Here is a 25,252-nt window from a genome sequence, read left to right on the forward strand (position 1 = left end):
TTTGCACCAATGTTCATCAAGGATATTGGTCTGAAATTCTCTTTTTTGGTTGTGCCTGTGCCAGGCTTTGGTATCAGGATGATGCTGGCCTCATAAAATGTGTTAGGGAGGATTCCCTCTTTTTCTATTGATTGGAATAGTTTCAGAAGGAATGGTACCAGTTCCTCCTTGTACCTCTGGTAGAATTCGGCTATGAATCCATCAGGTCCTGGACTCTTTTTGGTCGGTAAGCTATTGATTATTGCCACAATTTCAGAACCTGTTATTGGTCTATTTAGAGATTCAACTTCTTCCTGGTTTAGTCTTGGGAGGGTGTATTTGTCGAGGAATTTATCCATTTCTTCTAGATTTTCTAGTTTATTTGCATAGAGGTGTTTGTAGTATTCTCTGATGGTAGACTGTATTTCTGTGGGATTGGTGGTGACATCCCCTTTTTCATTTTTTGTTGCATCTATTTGATTCTTCTCTCTTTTCTTCTTTATTAGTCTTGCTAGCGGTCTATCAATTTTGTTGATCTTTAAATGGACTTATACATATGGAGGCCAAGTCAATGTCAGGTTTGAAGGCTTTTAAGAATAGGATAACAGTCTTGGTTGGGGGGAATGTTGAAGGCTACAAATTAAAACCCTTTGTCATCTGCCACTGTGAGAACCCCAGGGCCTTCAAGCATATCAATAAACACACAAGCCAGGCTTGGTGACTCACTTCTGTAATCCTAGCCCTTTGGGAGGCCGAGGAGGGTGGATCCCTTCAGGCCAAGAACTTCAAGACAGCCTGGGCAACATAGTGAGACTTCATCTCTATACAAAAAAAAAGAAAAAAAATTAGCCAGGTGTGGTGGCACATGCCTGTAGTCCTAGCTACTCAGGAGGCTGAGGCAGGAGGATTTCTTAAGCCTGGAATTTTGAGGTTGTAGTAAGCAATGATCTTGCCATTGCACTCCAGCCTGGGTGATAGAGTAAGACCCTGGCTCAAAAAAAGAGAGAGGGCACACAGTGCCAGTGTACTACAGGAGCAATAAGAAATCATGGTTGACTCAACTCCTCTTCCAGGATGCCCTCCTGAATTGCTATGCCAGTGAAATGAATTACTGTTTGGAGAATGCCTTCCAAGATTTTGCATATTGTTGATAATGCTTCCACACAGTCTTCTTTTATTGATAATCTTTATCCCAACATCAAAGTGGCATTTCTCATTCCAAATATCACCTCTGACCCAACCAATGGATCAAGGAGTTATAGCAGCTTTTAAGGTCTACTGCCTGAAGAGGACATTTGTTCAGGCTATTGCTGCAGCTGAGGAAGACACTGAGAAAACACTGATGCAATTCTGGAAGGATCATAACATCTCTGACTGCATCAGAAACCTTGCTTGGGCATGGGGTAATGTCACCAAAGTATCTGTGAATGTCATCTGGAAGATGACACTCAAGAGGTTCATCCATGATTTTAAAGAATTTGCCAACTTTGCAAAAATCAACAAGGCTGTGGTTGAGATGGCCAACAACTTTAACCTGGGTGTGAATAAGAACGAGATTGGGAGCTTCCAGAAGTGATTCCTGAGGAATTAACTAAAAATTAGTTATTGGAGCTGGAACAAGAACATGTAGCTGAAGAAGAGGCAAGAGAAAAGGAAACTACAGGAGAAGATGTAAAAAAGAAGAACCCCCAAGAAAAGTCAGGGTTTAGCAGAAGTTTTGCAGACCTCAACAAGCTCCTTAAAAAGTTCGATATCATGGACCCCAACACTGAAAGGTTTTCAATAATACAGAGGATGTTCATGGTGTATTATCTGCTTACGAGAAAATCTATAATGAAAAAAAGAAACGAACCAAGTAAACTACTATGGACATATTTCTGAAAAGAGTGACACCACCTCCTCAAGAAGAGCCTCAGGCAGGTCCTTTAGGAGGTGTTTCAGAAGGCATTGTTATCATAGGAGATGACAGATCCATGCATATTCTTGCCTCCGAAGACCTTCCAGTGGGACAAGATATGGAGGTAGAAGACAGTGATATTGATGATCCTGATCTTGTGTAATCCTAGGTTAATGTATATGTTTTTGTCTTAGTTTTTAACAAAAAAAAAATTTTAAAGTAAAAAAACATTTTTTAATAGAAAAAAGCTTATAAAATAAAGATATAAAGAAAATGTTTTTGTACAGCTGCACAATGTGTTTATGTTTTGAGCTAAGGGTTATTATGAGTCAAAACATTTAGAAAATTTAAGTTTATAAGGTTAAAAAGTTACAGTAAGCTAAGGTTAATTTATTATTGAAAAAAGAAAAAATTTTAAATTTAGTGTAGTCTAAGTGTACGGTGTTTATAAACTCTGGCGATGTACAGTAATGTCCTTCGCATTCACTCACCACTTACACACTGACTCACCCAGTGCAACTTGCAGTCCTGTAAGTATCATTTATGTCAAGTGCCCTATACAGATGTACCATTTTTTATCTTTCATATCATATTTTTACTGCACCTTTTCTACGTTTAGATACACAAATACCATCGTATTGTAATGTAGTAGGCTGTACTGTCTAGGTTTGTGTAAGTACTCCACGAAGTTTACACAATAACAAAATCACCTAACAACACATTTCTCAGAACATTATCCCCATCATGAAGTGATATATGCCTGTATATACGTGATATCGGAAGTTACTTTCCAGGACAAAAGTCTTGTTACAGTTACTTTCTCTAAACAGGACCAAAAGGGATAGGAGAGTAAATGTTTTCTATGGGTAAAAGGACAAAGATTTTTTTAAATGAGGGGTTTCTTTCTCAAAAGTTCTATCTTAACTTTTCTCCTTATAGTACAAGAGTAGACACCTAAGGTGGTTGGAAGAAATGGAAATACTCCTTCATATTTTGGTTTTACATCCAGTGAAATTTCTTATTATATCCCCACCCCACCCTCACACCCCTACATTAACATATTTTTTTAAGTTACCTGTAATGAGGGAGACAGAACCCACCAAATGTACCTCTCCTCACACCAGCTGAGGCTACTTTCTTCAAACATTTCCCTGCCCATTACCAGAAGTAGTATACTATATATGATTGATTGATTTTTTTTTTTGCTTCAAAACTCTCTGACTCTGCAAAATTCAGTTACCTGAAAGATCTTCCTTTTTGTATTTTCCTGCATGGAACTGAGCTAAGAAAAATCTGGCCGAATTTGGAGAAGAAAAAGTGGTCTGCTGCAGAGAAACCCAAAAGGGGAGAGTCGATGGTGGGGTGCTACACTTGGACACCAGATTTAGAATTGCCTGGACCATGGGTCATAGTATTCACAATGGCTTCTCTCCCTCAGGCTCTCTAGGGTGCTGCAGGGAGAAAGGTTTGGCCGCGATACTCTACACTCACAGTCTCTCAGATTTTGGCTTTGCAGTGGGATCTTAGAGTCAATTACCTTGAGAGAATATGTCTCAATATTCAGAGGCCACAGACTCCTGCTAAAATGGGCTGGAGAAGAAAAAGGACATAATAGCAGATTTGCTCTCAATGTTTAGAAGTGAACATTATCAAAGTGGGCCTTTGGATGCTTGATTACTTCTCTCTCCCAACTTGGAGCTTTATTTTTTCCAATTGCCTCATGTGTAGGTCATTTTTTCTTTAGGAAAATCTATTCACATAATTATTAATTTAGGTTTTTGATTGCTCTCCTTTGAGCATCAGCGGATTCCTGTGGACTTAAGAGATTGTACAGTATCAATATGTGTCTGCAATTTCAGACCTTCACAAAGACTCATCTCATTTCCAGGAGGCCTAAAACTCTTGGGTATCTGTATTAAAGGTTCATAGACCCTCTAGTATTTCTCATGATCATGCTAAATGAGCTCAAACTACTTTCTCTGAGATCAAAAATTAAAAATCAAAGAGATGTCAGGGTTGTAAACCACACCTTTTCACATTCAATGGACAAAAGAGATTTTCTGTGAAAATGTTAGGTTAATGACAAAGAGGTTAGTGACAGCAAAGGGTGGCTAACACAGTCATCAGTTGGCAGGTCTAGTGTGGAAAGAGAGGGTGCAGCAGAGCAGGACAAAGACTATTTTTGTGTATGTGTGGAATTTTCTGTGGAAAATTCTCCCACAGATTTTCAGCCCTGCAATCATAGAACTTTAGAATTAAAAAGGATTTTAGTGATCATCTATTCCAACCCTCTTGTTTCAGGGGTGAGGAACTAAAGCCCAGAGCATGTGATTGGCCCAAGGCCACTACATTTCCTGGTTAACTTTCTTAATGTCTCTTCCCCCATACTTCTGCCAAAAGAATAATGTATTTACAGAATGCACCAGTATTACGTATTGAACTTAAAAACACATTAAGCTTGGTAGTAGAAATCCAGAACCAGCTGCAAATGTTTACTTCCAGAAGTTCAACCATTTTGCAATAAACATGCAGTTGCTTCTCAACTCAAGGCAGTATATTCCATTATTAAACACGTAGTCCATACCAAGCATTATCTTATACACATTATCTTATTCAATTCCCACAATAATTCTGTTGAAGTTGATTTTTTAATTCCCACCTACAATGTGGAAAGTGAGGTATGAAGAGGTTAAATCATTTGCCCAAAATCCCATAACCAGTGCTGGGATTCCAACCAGATCTACCTGAGCCAAAGCCCTCACCATAACCATATCACTAAAATTGTTCTTTTATGTGCCATTCTGTTGATAGAGGTGCTTTTTGAGGATGTTTTGGGTGTGGCAGGGTAGAAATATCCTTAAAAAGCTTTATATTATTGTGAAATTGGTGGTAAAGGGCCAACCTGGCAATGCTAATGAGGCTGTCCTTCAAAGACGTAGGATTCAAGTGAAAGTTTCTCTTTAATAAGACCATTCCCTGCACCCTGGGTGAAGAGGAAAGAGAACCAAAGATTTGCAGAATTTTGGGGCAAGAAGAGAGATTAGAAAGCCTCCCCAAACACCTCAATAAACCCCTGCGAAAACCACAGCTTAGAGAAATTAAGAGCCTTGCCACCATTTCTAGGTTAAAACAAAATGAGTGAATGAATTGGCAGGCAAAGAGAAAATAAGGCAATTCACATTTATTGAGCACTTACTGTGTACCAGGCCCTCCCTGGGTGCTGTTTGAATTTCCTTTCCTTTCATCTGTCTCCTTCACTGACCATAAGGTTCATGAGGGCAGGGCAGGGATCATGTCCATTCTGTTTAGTGAAGTATCCTTGGTGCCCATCACATGGCCATGGTAGATGCTCAATAAATATTTCTGACTATTGGAATACATTAATGAATGAATCACTCACCAGTTCTAAGGAGTCTTACCATCTCTTACATCTCTTTCTCTCTATCCATATAGATAATCTATAGATACATATAGATATATAGATATCTATATAGATATATAGACAGATATATCTTTATCTGTTTTATGAGATAGATATATATAGATATCTAGATATCTAGATCTATATATAGATATATATCTATAGATAGAGATTATATACCTAAATAGATAGATAGATGGATACATAGATACATAGATCTCTAGATAAATCTATTTACATCTCTTTCTATACATACATCTATCTGTCTATAGTGAGATGAGGAGATAGACTTCTAGAAAGAGAGAGAGAGAGAGTGAGCCAGCCTTGCTCTGTTGCCCGAGGTGGAGTCTAGTGGCACGATCATAGATGACTGCAACCTCAAATTCCTGAACTCAAGCGATCCTCTCACCTCAGCATCCCAAGTGACTGGGACTACCTGAGCTTGCCACCACACTTGGCTAATTTTTTAAAATTATTTTATGTAGGGACAAGGTCTCACTATGTTGCCCAGGCTGGTCTTGAACTCCTGGGCTCACGCGATCCTCCCACCTTGGCTTTCCCAAGTGCTGGGGTTGCAGGCATGAGCCACCATGCCTGGCCCCATCTCCATTTTATAAATAAGAAAACCAAGGTGCAGTGACCCAAAACAACTTACCCAGGTTCATAGAGTTTACCTAAGTCAGTTAATTGCAAGGTGCATAGCCCCGTGTATACATCAGCACAGAAAAGCTACATCACCAAGCTGATAAGCAGATCTGAATATCAGCTAACACTGGCTCTCTCCTGCCTCTTAGCAAGAGCTGGAGAACAAAGACCCAAGTGAGATCTGTTAGTCCTAAGATGTTGTTATTATCACAATGCATACTGGGATCTACTTATAGTATGCTGTGAGACATCATAAGTAATTAAAAGAGAACTGCACATCTTAAAATAAATGAGCTCTATACACTTGAACATGATGCAGCCTTGGCCTTACACTGTTTTGTTTCCACCTCTCTCTGATGTGCACATTAGTAGTCATTAGTCAGGAGCATCTGCAAGATTTTCCTATATCATGAAACATCCAAACATTTTTCCTAGAGAATCTGTGTTATTTCTTGGGGCTCGCTGATACTGTACATTCTGATATTCATAAAAACACTGTCACCAACTGTTAGTGGTGTCAGCCCAGCATTCCTCCTCCTCCACTTTGATCATGTTACCTTTCTTCCTTTGGAAAATTATACCCTAACATACACACTGTTTGTGGTTCTGACGGGGCTGTCAGGCATATTACACTAAACCCTGGCCAGAACTTTGGGTATGTGACCCAAGCTCATCTATCCAAATCAACTATCTCCCTGATCACTGTAATTGGTCCAGAGTAGGACAAATGCCTCAAGTTAAGCCTCTCTGAGACTTTATATATGGCTACCTCTTGATCTCCAAATCCCATCCTCCTGCCTTATCATTTCTACCACCACTGCCATGGCCAAGTAGAGGAAGGCTGTATGAAGTTAAAAAAAAAAAGTATTGTCAGTGCATGGCGAAGCTGGGGAGAAGAGAGTGGAGATGAGAGATGAGGAGAGGAGAGACTCTAGGCTTACAGGGGACAGCAGGAGAGAGAAGATACAGGTTACATGATTTTAGTCCCTGGAGTACCTGAAGCCAGCTCTTCTAGTAAGCCAGTGTTTCCTATGTTGGGTAAACACATTTGCAGTGGTTTCTGTTATTTGCAACTAACAGACATCTAACAAATTTTCTAATAGCAAATAGGAATTTTACCACAGGTTTCAAGGGAGAGAGGAACATGATGGCTAACTTTGTGCTGCAAATTCATTGCCAGCCTGAACATCCTACCCAGTAGCAGATGTGTTGAGGTAAACTGTGCCTCAACTAAGACTTACCCTTTGTGTGCAAATCCCAATCCCATCTATATTTCAGTCGCCACCTCCTCCTTGCAGCCTTTCCTACCTTGCTTTTCTCTGGTTGTTCCAGTCTGCCAGTGAGTATGCACTCTCCCAGCACACATACACACCCTTGTTGCTGTCACTTTCCTCTCTACTTTCCTGAAGGCAGCAACTACCAGGTACAAGAAGTAATCATTAAATCCTCATTAGCTGCTCTTGACCCAGCCGAATTTGTGGTGTAAAGAGGATCTGAGGACAGTGTAGTGCCCCAGGCTTCTGAGAAAGAATCTGTGCAGGAGAGGGACATAGACATGGGCTCTGGAGCCTGATGATCACATCTGGCTCTGATATTGAGCCATGGGATCTCAGGCAAGTAAGTTACTTACCCTCCCCAAACCTAAGTTTTGATTTCTGTAAAATAGGAACAGTAACCATCATTTTGCAGGGTTGTGGTGAGGAGTAAAGATAGCACATGCCAATCACACCAGGTAGGGGGTGTTTCAAAAATGATAGTTCTTGTACTACTGCCTTAACTAAAGACGGCCAGATCATTGATGGGAATCTTGTGGGCACTGGAGACTTGAGTTGTCTGGTGCAGGCTTAGATGAGAAAAACTGAATTACGAGGTAGAAGCCATTATTAGCCTTATGTCTCTGCTGCATCTTAATTTTGCCCCTCTTCTCCTTGTTTACTGTTATTCTCTAAGTGCTTGTTTTTGTTTTTGTTTTATGAGACAGAATCTCACTCTGTTACTCAGGCTGGAGTGCAGAGGCATGAACATGGCTCACTGCAGCCTTGAACCCCCAGATTCAAGCAATCCTCCCACTTCAGCCTCCTGAGTAGCTGGGACCAGGCACACGCACCACCACGACTGGCTGATTTTTGTATTTTTTGTAGAGATGGGGTCTCGTCATGTTGCCCAGGCTAGTCTTGAACTCCTGGGCTCAAGCAGTCCTCCTGCCTTGGCCTCCCAAGGTGCTGGGATTATAGGTGTGAGCCACCATGCTTGGCTTCTGAGTGCTTTAAGGGTATTCCCAGCTATCCAAGGTCCCCCAGCTCCAAAGAGCATGCTATCTATGCCTTCGTAGGCTTCCCTTCTCACTGTTATTCCAACCAACCTTTCTCCTTGCTCAGCCAGCTTAATTAATTAATGAATGAGGCTTCTGTGGTTGCAGTTGCTAAGGAATCTACCCTCCCAAATGTAGTTGCATCTTACTGAGGACCTTTTACAGTCAAAATACCTGAATCCAGGTGTTTCCAACATTTTCACCATCTATTACACCTTTTATTATTCTCTCTCTTGTTGATGCTATATTTTGAAATGGATGTCTTCTCCCAAGGGTAGGATTTGTTTAATAAAATTAACTTTCCCACTTCATTAGTTATAGGAATGGTTGCCATTAGGGCTCAACCCAAGAGCATGATACAGTCAATGTTACCACACAGAGTAAGTTAATTTCTGGCCAAAAGGAAAAAAAAAAATTGAAGTACTAATTAGCCTGTTTGTGATTCTGGCTGGGTTTGTTGTAATACTGCAAAGAATTCAAGTCCCATCACAACCTTTCTGAGGGGCACCCCTACCTGAACTCCCCAAAAAGCTGTCACTTCAGGTAGAGGCCCTGGAGAGGACTGGCCCATGAGCCCCTTACCTGGTAGGTGGTCCTTCTTTGACTGTTACCATTTCCAGCCCCTCTGCTTTCTCCTCACCAGAGCTGGCTTTTACCTGAGTTTATCTGGGCCTCAGAGTACAACGTAAATCGTGCAGAACGATGTTTCTAACTGTTCCACGTACCTACGCCTTACCACACATTCATAATTGGACTTGATTTGGCCATGAAATTCCTTAATTCTGACTACATGTTTTTTCCCACCCATAAGGTTTATAGGGGGAAGAGCAACTCATTTAAATAGCATCTCTTCCTCTGTTCTTTTTCCACCCTCTGCCCCCAAACCACCACTACCCTACAAACCTCCCACTGCCCCTCAGGGCCTAGAGAAGGCCCTTTAAGGGGATAAGAAATGGTGCATTTTGTAGAAAGCAACCTCCAAGCTGAATTAGGTGAAAGAAGCCATTGTTCTTAACACACATAGTCACCAGCCACAGGCCTGTAAAATAGGCTTAGATTCCTTCAGAAAAGGAGTCTCTTTGAGCAGCCTAGCCCCTTCTAACTAGGTGTACTATCTTCACCTCTTCCTGATCCTCATGAAGTTGGTTTTCTGTCTACGCATTTTTCTGCTTAGGCAGGAAAATATGGCTGGGGTGGGGAATCTCCATTTCAAGAGTGTAGTGCCAGAATTCTGGGCTGTCCAACATTTACCATGCCCTACTCTCAGCATCCCTGTCTTCTTTGGGAAATCTCACTGTCTAGGTGAGAAGTAGGCTCCATGTTGTCTCTCTCCCACTACAGACCACCATGGAGCAAACCCTTGAAAGAGGCCCTGCCTCGAGAGCAGCCTGGCCAACATGGTGAAACCTCGGCTCTACTAAAATACAAACAAAATTAGCTGGGCATGGTGGCACACCTGTAATCCCAGCTACTCAGGAGGCTGAAGCAGGAGAATCGCTTGAGCCTGGGAGGCAGTTGCAGTGAGCCGAGATTGTGCCACTGCACTCCAGCTTGGGCAACAGAGGGAGACTCTGTCTCAAAAGAAAAAAAAAAAAAAAAAGAAGAAGCCCTGCCAAGCCGGTGCTCCTCCCAGCCTCTTCAGCCAACCAATCAAGGAGATGTGGAGGTTAGAGAACAATAGCAGCAAGGCCTGTTTCTATTGCCTGGCCCTCCAGAGTACCCCTGGATCCTGCCTATTGTCCCTGCTGGGTTCTCAACCCTCCCATCAATTCTATGAGTCCCCTGACTTCCTTCCAATGAATCTCCTTTTTGCATAAGATGGTCTCAATTGTTCCCACCCTGTCTAGTGGTTAGGGAAAAAAAAAGAAAAGACGGTCTCAGTTTCTGATGACTACAATCATGAACCCTAAATGATTGTGGTATTATCCTCAAGGTGAATGAATCTTCTGGACAAGTAGATATAATAATATCTATTATTAGTGCCTCTGTTGCCAACATTTCTGGCTCTGTGTTCTGCTGTTTATTGCTCACTTAACTAAACAGCTTCACATTCTAATACAATGAATTGGAATAAGATGGCTAGAGAAAGATCAGGACAATATCAGAGCAGGGAACAAACAATTCTAAAAGAGTCTAGTTGTGCAACCTATTTCTCAACATAGCACCTAAACATCATAATTATAGCATTTGGGGACAGCTAAAATGATTGATTTTCCAGAAAATATCTGTTGTTTAATTACAGGATCATGTGGGTCTTTTGGCAACCAAAAGATGCCAAAACAGACTTTACACACCATCTTGAGAAACTTGTGATTTGCTTAGTGTGCTTTTAATTTAAAGCATATGGTTTCACATTCAACTGCAGTGTCCAAAATGAAGACATTAGCAATGAATCACTCTATTGGAGAAAACGCAGTGCTCCCAGACCAGGTCTTTTGGTCTGTGTATTCAAATGGTTCTGTTTAGAGGCATAAACACAAAGCAGCTCTGCCTGCTTCAGCTGGCTGTTCCTGGGATTCATGAGACATCAAAGGGCCTCACGAACGAATTCCCCTGCAATGCACAGTGCTTGGCACCATGGCCTGCCTCCATCTGAATAAACAGAGTGCAGTTTGGTCACTGGAAACTAGGATTAGAATGATTAGAAGGCCGAAAAGATCATTTATTTTGTGGCAACTTTTCCTTTTTGAATCTCTCAGCCTTCCAGCTTAGTCTGACACTTCATGGCCCTTGGGGAATCCAACTATCCTGTGTGGAAATTCAGAACTGCAGCCTTTATACTAAGAACCACGCTATGGCTACAGGCCGCAGACCTGAGTCCATTGAGACCACATGTGATCTACCTGCTGGTGAGGGATGGCAGTAAGGACACAGAGTGTAGTTGTAAGGATGTGGGCTCTGGACTTACATGGCCCAAATTTGTATCAACAAGCCATTTCCTAGTTATGTGAACTTGGGTTAAGGGGTCCTGGGCTTCAGTTTCAGAATCTATAAAATGGTAATAACAGTACAAATCTTTCAGAGTTGTTACGGGAATTAAAGGAAATTACCCATGTCCAGAGCTAAGCTAAGAATCTAGTACCTAGTAAGCTATAAAACTATAGTTAACCATTATTGTAATTATAATTACAATTATTATTAGAAATAGGTCCTGCCTCTTTGCCTCAAGTCCTTTCATGCCTCTGCTTAAATTCAATGCGCATTTAATGAAGTGCCTACTGCAGGTCAGGCCCAGTGTGTTAGATGCTTTTACATACTTCTCAGAGTGCTGTATGGCTTGAAAAATAGCTTTTGCATTTCTCTGTTCATTTTCTTCAGTGTTTCCACCCATCCTGTCTTCGTTTCACCCTACAGGACATTCTCCCTCACTCCTCATTGTGTTCTTAGTCATTCTCTATCTCTGTACCACCCAGTAGTAAGGACTACATCAAGCTAAAGCATAGAGCACTGTTCGTACTGGTAGCACCCATTTGACTATACTCCAGGCAGTTACATCAAAGGAGAAGCATTTCAGAAGGCGTATACAATCTGTTTTATTTTCCAAAGAGAGCTGTGGGTAGAAAATCTATTACTCCCAAAGATTGTAGTAGCTCTTTACATGTTAGGCACAGTAATCTGTTGTCAAATATAGCTGTTACAAGTATTTTTTTTCTATTTATTATCGCTTGTTTGTTTTTACTGTTAAAATGATTGTTTTTTTTTTTTTTTTTTTGCCTGTAATCCCAGCACTTTGGGAGGCCAAGGCAGGCAGATCATTTGAGATCAAGAGTTCGCAACCAGCCTGGCCAACATGCTGAAACCCAACTCTACTAAAAATACAAAAAATTAGCTGGGCATGGTGGCGGGCGCCTGTAATCCCAGGTACTTGGGAGGCTGAGGCAGGAGAATTGCTTGAACCTGGGAGGTGGAGGTTGCAGTGAGCCGAGATTGTGCCACTGCACTCCAGCCTGGGCGACAGAGTGAAACTCCATCTCAGAAAAACAACAAAAAACGTTCTTTTTGATGTACTCAGCTCAGTATTTTAGAGTGCTTGCCCTTAGTCTCATGCTTAGAAAAATCTTTCCCACCCTGTGATTAAATTTTCACCCATATTTGCTTTTATCACTTTTCAAATTTTTTAATATTTAGATTTAATACAAATATCCTTAAAATGTTTATCTTTAAACTAGGATTTATCTAGCAAAAATTATTAAATTCATAAGTCAGCCATGATTGTTGATTATTTTCCCTTCCTGGAGATCTTGCCTTGCTTCTTATGGCAGTGATGGCTCTGGGAAGGTGCTAATGAAGGAATGCAGAAATGGTCCACTGGATGTAAGCAATAGAGAACTCTGAAGATAAGCCCTTCCTAGTTTTTTGTTGTTGTTGTTTTGTTTTTTTGTTTTTTTTAACTCTGCAATTATTAGTTTATTAGTATCATCTAGGACTCAGATGTTCAGTATTCCTCCTGAAATTATATAAACAAATGCAAATGGAAATAATACAAGTCAAAATTATATAACAAAACAGCACTCCATCACAAAAGCATGTAAAATTATAAGAACGCTATTTTAGAATACTGGCTCTTCAAGAAAACGATAATCTCAAAACCCACAAAATTGCCAAATTGTTCCCTAAACTGCTAAGCAGATAAACATGACTAATGAACGAGTTTGGGTTTTGTAAAGAAAAATCTTTCGAATAAATTGAATAATTCATACTGAAATGCAAAGTTTAAGTATCTTCCTTCCTCCTATCTACTTGGATTTATAAAGAGGCAAACCATAATAGGGGAAAATATACCCTATTTTAAAAGCTGGCCCAATTAAGTAAAAATACTTTTAATGGAAAGCCTCATTTCCTGAGCAGTCCATATTTAGATAAATGGGAAAAGACATCTATAGCCAGCATTTTCATAGTCTTCACTGAGACTAATGTCAACAAAAAATTTAATTTGGCAGTCTTATAGTCTAAGCTCATGCTTTTGGGAATACATTCTCAGGTCTTCTTTAATGTGGGAACTGTAAAATATCACTGCCATTCCATGGTAATGGGAGTTAAACAATAGAGTCCTCATGTAAAGGATAAAGCATACTTTTCTATTAGTCCTTTAAGGACAGACTTTCGAAATGTTTGCTTCTATTAATCCCATGCTGTGAGTAGATTGATTACTCATCAGTTTGTAAATATAAGTGGGCTATGTGAAATTTCTTAACTGATCAAGATTTCAAATTTTCAGTTATGAATGGAAACTATCTCAACTTAACTTTACCCCCATTATGATATGCAGGGTGCATAGACAAAAGCATTTTATTAGCTAACTATATGAAAGGATAAACACTGTAATAATTCATGTGATTCAAAATGGGCAAAAGCAAAAGACTAGCTTCCCCTCAAGAAGAAAAATTTCAGACCTATGAAAAGGACAACAATACTAATAAAAAAATTGTATGTACTTAGAAGCATTCAGAACGTCAACAAAACAGCTGCAACTTTTTATTTTGCAATTACAGAGTGGTATTCAGTTAACAGAACAACAATTATTTCACATAAGCTGCATCAGAGACAACTAAAGATGAAAAACTACCATCCCCATATATAACTAATTTGTGCTGTGCACCAACAAGAACCTGCTTTAAATTTCCATGCCAGTTTACAACCCCCATACTGTACCAGGCAAGGTTAGTGGCTATTGAAAATACCACCAGGACAGGGCTATCTAAAGACACATTTGGTAGTGTGTTAACTATACGAAAAAAGACACTGTACAGTGTAAAAACAAATCTTACACAGTTTTTTCTTTAAAAGGAGTGAGTTGTGTACAGGGGGGTTAAATGCTTTCTAGACAAGGAAAAAAACGAGGCTAAAACCAACTTATTCATCATCATCATCTTCATCTTCCTTATCTTCCTCCTCTTCCTTCTTTTTCTTGCTTTTTTCAGCCTTGACAACTCCCTTTTTTGCTGCATCAGGCTTTCCTTTAGCTCGATATGTAGCAGTATCCTTTTCGTATTTTTCTTCAGCTTGGCAGGCTTCTTTTCATAAGGCTGCTTGTCATCTGCAGCAGTATTATTCCACGTCTCTCCCAGTTTCTTCGCAACATCAACAATGGACAGGCCAGGATGTTCTCCTTTGATTTTTGGGCAATACTCAGAGCAGAACAGGAAAAAGGCTGAAGGAGGCCTCTTGGGTTCATTGGAATCCTCGAACTTCTTTTTTGTCTCCTCTTTAGGAGGGATATAGGTTTTCATTTCTCTTTCATAATGGGCCTTGTCCACCTTTGCCATATCTTCAAATTTTCCTTTCTCTTTAGCAGACATGGCCCTCCACCTCTCTGAGCACTTCTTAGAAAACTCTGAGAAGTTGACTGAGGCATCTGGGTGCTTCTTCTTACACTCCTCCCAACAAGTTTGCACAAAAAATGCATATGATGACATTTTGCCTCTCGGCTTCTTAGGGTCGCCTTTGCCCATGTTGAGTTATTTTTCCACAGCGAGGCACAGAGTCGCCCAGTGCCCATCCGGCTCTCACTTGCCCTGGCACTGTCTCTATGGAGCTCAATGTACTGCAGTGGCTGTGAGAATGGGAGCCAGGCACAGCCTCCTCACCCTCTCCACTCTGTAACATTACCCTTCCTTGTTTTTATATAGTTTAATGATTTGTAGCAATATACTGTAATAGCTTAGCCTTTTAATTTGGGTTTTCTGCTGTACTTGTAACAAAGTTTTGAATACAGAGTGAATCACTGTTAATAGGATTTGTCTTCTCAAGTGTGCTAGGGCAGGAAAAAAAGTTAAATTCACTCTTAGGTCCTTTTTACTTTTTGCTTCTGCTGTTCCCATTCCAGCCAAGGCTTTCCTCACCTCAGTTGGACTATTATAATGTCCTTTTTGACTCTCTTCTTTCCCTCTCTCCTCTAAATTATTCTGCATGCCACTGCCAATTACTATATGTCGTCCTCCTGATCAGAAGCTTCAATGTCTCCCCAGAGCTCATGGGATAAAAGACAGAATCTTTAAGAATGAATTCTCCCAGGCGCAGTGGTTCACACCTGTAGGCCCAGCACTTTGGGAGGCCAAGGCGGGTGGATCACCTGAGGTCGGGAGTTCGAGACCAGCCTGATCAACATGGAGAAACCCTGTCTCTACTAAAAATATAAGATTAGCCAGGCATGGTGGTGCATCCGTGTGTAGTCCCAGCTACTCAGGAGGCTGAGGCAGGAGGATCACTTGAACCTGGGAGGCAGAGGTTGCAGTAAGCCAAGATCTCACCATTGCACTCCAGCCTGGGCAACAAGAGCGAAACACTGTCTCACAAAAAAAAAACTAAAATAAAAAATTCCAAACCTTCACAAACTTTATTTTCCTAAAATCTCCACTTCCCTGCCCCTGAAATCAGTGGTGATACTAGGGGAAGGCCTGTGGGCACTTTAAGCACCCTCAGAATACATTACTTAAGTCCATAAAATCCACCACCCCCCCATAGAAGTCTTGGTATTGTTTGAAGTTGAAAATATTAATTGTCCATATAACTGTGAAAGAAAGCATCTTTAGGAAACATTGCTATTTTGAAAAAATCTAGTAGCATATTATCTAAGAAAATACAAAATACTATGCGTTTGCTATATAAGCCATTTGATAGCCTATAAAATATTTTATTCTAAAAGATTGTTTTTCTAAACGTCTTAAAACTTTCATATTTTTTTCTCTTCTCATTATTCCTATGACATAGATTAGTGTCACTGATATCCCTAGATTTCATAGATGAAAGAGTCACACAAACATCAGCCACCTTTTTTTTTTTTTTTACCACAAAACAGGAAAACAGTAGTTATTCCCAATCCAACCGTCTTTGGGATTTAGGATGACAGCTGTCTACTTCATATTGGGTAAAGGTTTTGTGTGTTTTTAGGCAAAGGTTTTGTGTAATCATTCAAGAAAATTTTGGAGTTGGTTTTAAAATGCTTAGAAAAACATAAATATTCATCAGTAGAAACTTGTTAATATAATGGCACATCCATAAAATGGAATACTATGGAACCATGAATGAGAATGACATAGCCGTATCATCATGGACCACATAACGATGTTGTGATCAACAGTGAACCACATATAGGATGATGGTCCCATAAGATTATAATCCCATATTTTTGCTGTACCTTTTCTAAGTTTACATATGTTTAGATACACAATTTTTTTACCACTGTGTTATAATTGCCTACAGTATTGTGTGCAGGAACATGCTATACAGGTTTGTAGCCTAAGGGCAACAGGTTATACCATATAGCTTAGGTGCCTGATAGACTATACCATCCATGTTTGTGTAAGTACACTATAGGTTATTCCAATGAAGACAACATTGTCTAATGGCACAGTTCTCAGAACATATCCTCGTTGTTAAGCGATGCTTGACTTTATGCAAAAGCCTCCATGTTATATTGAAGTATGAAAAAAGCAAAGCACAGAGTGTGTAAATATGCTGACATTTGAGGGTTTTGTTTTTATTTTTATTTTTGTTTTATAGGCAGGAGATGTAGCCTTAGAATTGTATGTATATAGAATAGTTCACACAAGATAGTGTTGGCAACAGTTTCCTCTGGAGCAAGGGCTAGGGTTCTGGGGAGGACTTATTTATTCCATAATCTTTGGTGCTATTTAACTTTTTTTCTATACCTAAAGTGTGTGAATTTTTTCAATTAAAACTGTTAATTAAACATTTTAAAAATAAAATTTATAATGAAATCTTACCCTCATTTAATGACCCTTAAGCTAATAGGGAAGTGAACTCTATCAACAGATACAGAAACCAACTAGGTCAGCACTTCTGAGTTAGAGAAGAACAATAATTCTTTCTGAAACAGAAGAACATTCTTCAGTGACTGCCTATCATTCAGAACTTAAGCAACAAAAAAAAGACAAAGCAGGGATAGAAAAGCTATAATAATTAAAGCAACCCAAACCATTTCCTTCCAGAAATGTGGGAAAAGAAAGTAGAAGAGAAGGTGACCCTTAAGGAGCATGGTATTTCAGAAAGAGGCCACACAATGCAGTTGTGCACATGTATACCAAGTTAGCTAGTTCTCAAGTCTCCATTTTTGCTGGTGGTAGAAAACAATCTGGTAGCTTCCAGGTAAACTCAATCACTTCCAGGATTTTTCACAGTCTCTCTTTAATATAAACACAAAGTTAATTTAGGCTTCTCCTCCCTCACCCTTCTTCTCTTATCCCCTTCTTAGCCGAATTTTAAAATATTTTTTACTGTACCTGTTATCTGTATTTCCCCCTCGAGAACCCCTTTGGGTCGTATCGCTCTCCTGAAACACATTATCAGGGTTGCCAAAGACCTCCAGGTTGCCAGATCCAGAGGGTCTTCTCTGTCCTTTTCTCATTCCACCTCTCAGCAGCATTTGACAAGTCCGACCCATGGTTTTCTTAAACCACTCTCTTCTCAGCTTCTGTGAAGACTCACCCTTCTGGCTTTCCCCCAGCCTCATGGCTGCTCTTTGTTTCCTCCCAAACCTCTAAATGCCAGGGTTCCTCAGGCGTCAGAGAACCTTTTTTCTTCTCCCTTTACATTTATTCTCCAAGCCTGAAATTCCACTGGTGTGTTGATGATGCCCCAGTTCATATGTCCAGCCCAGATTGTTTCTCTGGATTTTAGACACACACAGAGCTTCCTACTTGATATCTCCACTCACATGTTTCCAGGGTATCCTATGCTTAGCATGTCCAGAACTGAACTCTTGATCCCCTCATGTCTTGAAAACCTTAATCCTCCCTTGGTATTTCCTGTTTTAATAAGTGGCATCATGTTTGGCCGGGCACAGTGGCTCACGCCTGCAATCCCAGCACTTTGGGAGGCAAGGGGGGTGGATCACCTGAGGTCAGGAGTTCAAAACCAGCCTGGACAACATGGTAAAACCCCATCTCTACTAAAAATACAAAAAAAATTAGCCAGGCATGGTGGTGGGCGCCTGTAATCCCAGCTCCTCGGGAGGCTGAGGCAGGAGAATTGCCTGAACCCAGGAGGCAGAGGTTGTAGTGAGCTGAGATCATGCTACTGCACTCTAGCCTGGGTGACAGAGTGAGACTCCATCTAAAAAAAAAGAAGTGGCACCAATGTCCACCCAAGGACCCAAGCCAGAAGTCTGGAAGCCATTCTTGCTGGTCTCCTTTCCCTCATTTTCCACATCCAGCGCATCAACAAGTTCTGTTTTGACCTTCTGCATACATCTTGATTTTGTCCGTTTCTCTTCCTCTTCACTGCCACAACCCTGGTCCAGATAACCATCGCCTCTGACCTGTAGTAGCCTCCTCACTGGTCCCCTCACTTCCCCTCTTGTGTCGCTACGTATATGGGACTCCCACCAGAGACAGTGATCGGTGTTGAAGAAATAAACTGCTTCATGTCTTTTTCTTCACATTTTCCTTCCATAGCTTCCCATTGACTTAAAAAAAAAAAAAATTCAAACTCCCTCCCTGGCCATCAAAGCTCTGTATGACCTGTCCATACTCCATTTCTTCAGCTTTACCTCACGTCATGATCCCCTTCCTCACTACATTCTACCTGTTCTGGGCAGATCTGATCTGCCTCCGGGACAATGGAGATGGCATTTGCATTATGCTGTCTCCTCAGCCTAGAACACTTTTCTCATTCTTCAGGCCTCAACCATCAACTCTTCAGAGAGGCCGTCACCTACCACCATATCCTTGAGTTCCTTTTCCTCTGTAATTTTGACTTAAAACAACCTATTCGTTTCCTAGCCTGCAATTATTGTTTATAGTTGAACTCCATCACTAGAATGAATGAAATCTCCATGAAGCTATGAGTCATGTCTGTCTTGCCCACCTAATACATTCCTAGAAAGTGACACATGGAGGACATTCAATCAATGATGGGTATTGCTGTGGATTTAGGAATGCGTAAATATTTGCAACATTTTCTCTAACTCTGCTATGATGTTCGTTTTAAAAATAAAATACAGGCCGGGCGCAGTGGCTCACACCTGTAATCCCAGCACTTTAGGAGGGCGAGGAGGGCAGATCACCTTAGGTTGGGAGTTCAAGACTAGCCTGACCAACATGGAGAAACCCTGTCTCTACTGAAAATACAAAATTAGCTGGGCGTGGTGGCACATGCCTGTAGTCCCAGCTACTGGGGAGGCTGAGGGAGGAGAATCGCTTGAACCCAGGAGGCGGAGGTTACTGTGAGCCCAGATAGCGCCATTGCACTCCAGCCTGGGCAAAAAGAGTGAAACTCTGTCTCAAAAAATAAAATAAAATACAAGTAATAAATATGTTCTTCTCTTAATAAGTAATTATCATCTGGGAGGGAAAGCATTCATGAGTAGAAATTTATATTCCTATTTTTCTGTTACAATAAGTCAAATTGTATGAGATTGTTGCTATTAGATAGTTTGTTACTACCAAACAACAATTTCAAAAGGTACAAACTAATAAAGTGTACATATTTAGTTTTAGCTACTGTATCAGTTGGGATAGATTAGATTATGATGCAGAAAGAAACAATCCCCACAGCTTAGTGGCTTACAACCACAAAGGTTCCTTTCGCATTTGTGCTATACTATATGGGTCAGCTGCGGCTCTGCTCTGTGTCCTCTTCACTCCAGACCCCAGGCTGATATAGCAGTTTTCATCTAGATCATCCTGGGGGTTATGGCAGAGACTTGGCAAACCACACTCTAGTTTCTATCTGCAAATACACATACCCTTTTGGCCCACATTTCACTGGCCAGAGGAAGTTTCACAACCATTCCTGAATTCAGCAGGGTAGAGAAGTGAATCTTTCTGCTGGGAGAGGCACTTGAGGGATAGGAACACAAATATTTAGTGTAAAAGTAATACAGTCTATCACAGTTAGCCTGAGCAGCTACTGTTTTCACCTGGTAGTAGCTAGCTACATTTTAGTTATTAATATATATCCTAGCAGTAAATAGGACTAGGCTTATGCCATTTAGCCTATTCATAAATGCAGTATTATATGGTAAAAATACCTACATTAGTGTTCTGACCTGTATTTAGCATTTTATAATAATGTAGGTTTCTTTTATTTAGTACGCTCTAGGTAAAGGAACAAAGCTTGTAGAAATCAGGAGTTCTGAAGTATAATAGAAATCCCTCTGCTTTGCTTGTTGATTTGAAAGATATGTTTTGTGAAGGAGAAGTAATGTAATTAGGGGTCACTGACTTTTGATGTTCCGTTTTAAATTTGTACACTTTTAAGGGTACCTATAGACAAAATCCAGAAATGCTTATGAAGTTGCCTGAAATTTGGGGACAGGTACACTTCTGGAGGTTTCCTATTCTAAGTTAATCCCATGATGTAAAGAATAGTTACAGGCGAGGCGGAGGTTGCAGTGAGCCGAGATCGGGCCACCGCGCTTCAGCCTGGGTGACAGCGTGAGACTCCATCTAAAAAAAAAAAAAAGGAATAGTTACAGACATCAGAATGGTTTGGGAGCATATGGATTCTGGGGTAATTTTATTACTTACTTGCTATGTACCTTCCCTTTCCACAAGTTACAGATATTTATATGTAAGTGCCACAGACTTCTGAGTACAGTTCATGGGCAACAAAAGAACTGATAATCAATTAATAGACATTAAAAGGATGGTACTTTGTAAGCATTATGTTGACTTCCCAATGGGATTATACAAGATTGAAGGATTCCAAAAGACAACCAAGAGAAGTTCCCATTAATGATAAACAGCATTTCTCTTAGCCTCTCCTTTGCTTCTCCAAAGGTGGTACTTCAGATTCTTGTTACCATTTAAATGTCCTTTGCATAGATGTGCTCGGAAAGACATCACCCAATAGGAAAAAAAACATATAACTTTGCTCATGGTCCCAGTATGCTTCAACTGGCTTATTCAAGCCCAAAGAGAGAGAGAGACAGACAGAGAAAGAGAGAATGTGTGTGTGTTTCAGCACTTCCAGCCTCTAATGAAATTAACCATTGATCTAAAACTCAGAGATGCAAATCCAGAGAAAACTGGAAGCAGTCCAGGGCCCACAATATAAAGTTAATTACCTAAGGAAAACTACAAGAAAGACTTTTGTTTTCCATCAAAATCTCCTCCCCAGGCTGTTAGCTATGTCGTACATGGGCCCAATCGATATATTAGCGCTTGAGAACCAAAGTCCCTTGGAATAAATTAATCTGTCAGGGAAAGAAATAAACAAAGAACAAATTAACATGTTTTAAGACATTGCTTAAATTTTCATAAATACAGACCTTGAGATGGGATGATGAGTTCCCAGGAGCCAAAGCTAATATTTGGTTGTAATTAAGAGTTGCTCTTTCATGTTTCTTCTGATGTAGGTGGGAAATCACCCATGTGCTTGCTGAGTTCCTTGCCCATGTTCCTTCACAAATGCCACTGTTTACTTTATTAATGAGAAATGGGTGCCTCACACATTATACTGGCATACTTAGCTTGTTTCACCTCTAGCTAACATTAACATAATGGAAAACTATACACAAACACTCACACATATACATACCACACACACACACACACACACATGCACACACGCACATGTCATACAAGCAGGTATTCCTCCAGGAATCTCTATACATTTTTAGTGGCTCAAAAGGACCTAATGGCCTAATACATGATATACTAGACCCATCTAAGATGTTCGTACCTCAGACCTCTGTTGCTAACAATCCCTATGTGCCCTTGCCTGTGTGCAGGTGTGGAGTGAAATTGCTGATGATTAGCAGGAAGAGAGACAACTATGTAAGTTACTTATTTGTAAGGACTCATTTAAATACAAGAACCAGAAAAAATCTATGTCAAACTAGCGTAGACCAAAAGACAATTTATTGGGGTCCAGTGATGTCATTAGGCTGCTGTTTCTTTCTCCCTATGGTTCAGTACTGCTTATTCTCAGCAGGTAACATTATCAGTGCTGGTAAGGTGGCCACTGCCAGCCCTGAGCCTATATCCATGAAGTAGAACTCAAGATCCCAAAAGACAAAGGGCTGTTCCTCTTCCAGTGTCCGTATCTCAGATCTCCTAGAGGAACTGCAGCTCTGCCTGGGTCCTGCGCCCACTCTTGAACTAACTAATCACTCTGGGTGGGGAAAGAGGGGCCAGGCCCTGGCCATGTGTTCAAATTGATTTGGAAAGAGGCAGACTGGGGAGATCAGCCACATCCAAATGCCTGCAAAGGAAAGAGGAGACTCTCACCACAGCAGAGGGGTAGAGATGTTAGACAGGTCAAACAACCAGTGCCCACCTCAAGAATTTTATTTCCAAGGCCAGGTACGATGGCTCACGCCTGTAATCCCAGCACTTTGGGAGGCCGAGGCGGGCGGATCACGAGGTCAGGAGATCGAGACCATCCTGGCTAACACAGTGAAACCCTGTCTCTACTAAAAATACAAAAACAAAATTAGACGGGCATGGTGGCGGGCACCTGTTGTCCCAGCTACTTGGGAGGCTGAGGCAGGAGAATGGCATGAACCCAGGAGGTGGAGCTTGCAGTGAGCTGAGATCGTGCTACTGTACTCCAGCCTGGGCGACAGAGCGAGATTTTGTCTCAAAAAAAAAAAAAAAAAAAAAAAGAATTTTATTTCCAATGTATTCATCATGTTCAATTGCTGAGTGAGCTGATTTACGTAAGAGGCCAAGATAGAGATCCTTATGTTTATATAGCAAGTCCAAGCTCTGTTAACAAAATTGATTACCCTGTATCAGGTGGTCAAGTAATTTTCTATCAAGTTCTAAACAAAAACTCACTATAGGCCTTTAAAAGCTGACATGAGATACCTACATATGTTTCTTTTCTCAGTTATGGTAGCTTTCTCAAATGAATTTAAATAACTTCCTACTTCCCACTACATCCTACTTGATGGAATGTATCTGTGCTAATTATCTTATTACTTACTATTACTAAAGCATACCCAGGAAAAACCAACAGAGTACAGTACTTTTTATCAGTTGAGAACTTTTAAAATGCTAATTTCTGTGTTTGCATAATTTCATAACACAGCACTCTTGAGGATTTCGCATTTGGGTAGTAGATGAAATTTGAATTGCTTATTTTGATGTGAGATGTTTGTTCTAATTATTGAGCAATTTATATACTGTGAAGCTACTTTATATAATTCTCAATACATGGACACAGAGCTGGAAATACATTAATATTCTCCAAAGCTATACTATCATGGAAAAGAGAATAGTCTCTGAACCAAGTAGTTGCAGATCCATGAGACCAGAGGAGCCGTTGAGTCTGTCCTTTTCGGGAAGCAAGATAAGCATGGCTGGTGCTTTATTAACCTCCATATAGGATTCAGATTTACCCCAGTGAAAGGCATGGCAAATTCATCAGGACTACAAACAAACCATGTTCTGAGATGGATGGGATTAGCAGGTCAGCCCCCTCGGCAACTGGAGGGGCACCACCTAGATCCTTATGAAGCAGAGATTTGGCAGATTAAAAACAGTCTGCCTCAAGATTACTTACATAACATCCATCATGTAGAAGCAGTATGTTTAACCCATGATTGGGGTAATGTTTTTAAGTAAATATTCTATCAATAATGATTGGGCTTTTTTGTTTGTTTGTTTTTTTCAAGGGCAAGGGCCAGAGTCATTTTGGCAAAATAGAATCCCCAAAGACCAGCCCCTGGAATAACATTTATTGCAGCAAAGCTTCACGTAAAATGTGTAAAATGTGTGTGAAAAAAAATTTGCACAAAATGTGGGTGTTGAGGACAGTGGGGACAGTGGGAATTCTACAGATTGGAAATGAAATCAGGAGTAGTTCATCAGTGTTTTCTCCTTGAAAGTTGTATTCCTGGGGATGGGAGAGGACCAGGCAGGAGAATTCAAAAGCCTCCTACTACTGCATTCAATAAAATAAAAAGAAGACAGCATGTTAAAGAGACTAGCAATAACATTTCATAAAACTTTGAAAATAGCAACCATGAGTATAGCACAATTAATTTCTATACACCATCTCTTGTTCATAGGGAACTTGTCAGTTTCTCCCTCCCTATAGCTTCAATGAGGAGTTTATGGCTTTATTATGCTTTGTTACAAGTGAATAGACTGAAGCAGGGTTTTTCCTCCTATGTGGACCTACATCCAAATGTAGAAACTTCACAGATCAATTTTTGAATTCCATTTCCTCCTTGGCCCAAAAGTGCTTCTCAAAAAATAGAAAAATATGTTGTCTGTAGCATCCTAATGGATCTGCAGGCCAGTTCTCAGGGACACTGGGTCCTACTCATAGAACAACAGTGGACTGCCTGGCCACACCTTCCCTTGATACCTGGGCACGATAGGCGAGCCTGGACTCAGCCACCCCCTCCCTAAAAATCTGCACTCCCACTAGTTAGCATAAACTAATGCATTGTCTTGTCTGTCACCTGTTCCACTGTTTGGTCCAGCTCCCATGAACCCAAACACTTTACAGGAAAGAGCATGACAGGGCAGGCCAACCCTGGTGGTGCAAGGGCCATTCCTAGTGTGTGTTTGCATTAAGGGGTTTGTGTGAGGTGTCATCAGATCCTGGGAAAGGAAGCTTGGCAGTGCCAGTGCTCAGGGCCTTATGGACAGCAGGGCTAGTCGTTGTGCCCTGACCTACGATTCCTTTTTTTGTGTAAATAATCTCTATCACTTTCTAACATTCTATATGCCACACTTATTTATTATCCCTATTGTTTATTGTGTCTGCCCCTCATTAACTGCTAAACTCCATAAGGGCAGAGATCTTTGTTCACTACCACATCCCCAGTGTGTAGAACAAAGCCAGGCACAGAATAGGCACTGAATAAAATCAAATGAGCAACAAGGAATAGATTTCACCATCAGGGAGAAAAGGAGTCTGACACGCTGACCCACATGTAACAGTGGAGGCAGGAGTTAGAGGGAGTAAGGATTCTGGGTGCAACATGGCCATTGATATTTGCGCTCATTTTACCTCACCTAGCCTAGTGCAGGTATTGCATGGAGGAAGAGACCATGCTTGTGAACAAGAGAGAGGC

At 40.7% G+C, this 25,252-nt stretch overlaps 1 protein-coding gene and 1 pseudogene across 2 annotated transcripts in view; one reads left to right on the forward strand and one right to left on the reverse strand.

Annotated features, from left to right (window-relative positions):
* MYO3B (myosin IIIB) overlaps window positions 1–25,252 on the forward strand; it is a 503,395-nt gene that overhangs the window by 435,965 nt on the left and 42,178 nt on the right. The window lies entirely within an intron of this gene.
* Window positions 14,107–14,705, reverse strand: LOC100586538 (annotated as a pseudogene).

Source organism: Nomascus leucogenys, chromosome 22a (assembly GCF_006542625.1).
Source record: "Nomascus leucogenys isolate Asia chromosome 22a, Asia_NLE_v1, whole genome shotgun sequence".
Lineage (NCBI taxonomy): Eukaryota > Metazoa > Chordata > Mammalia > Primates > Hylobatidae > Nomascus > Nomascus leucogenys.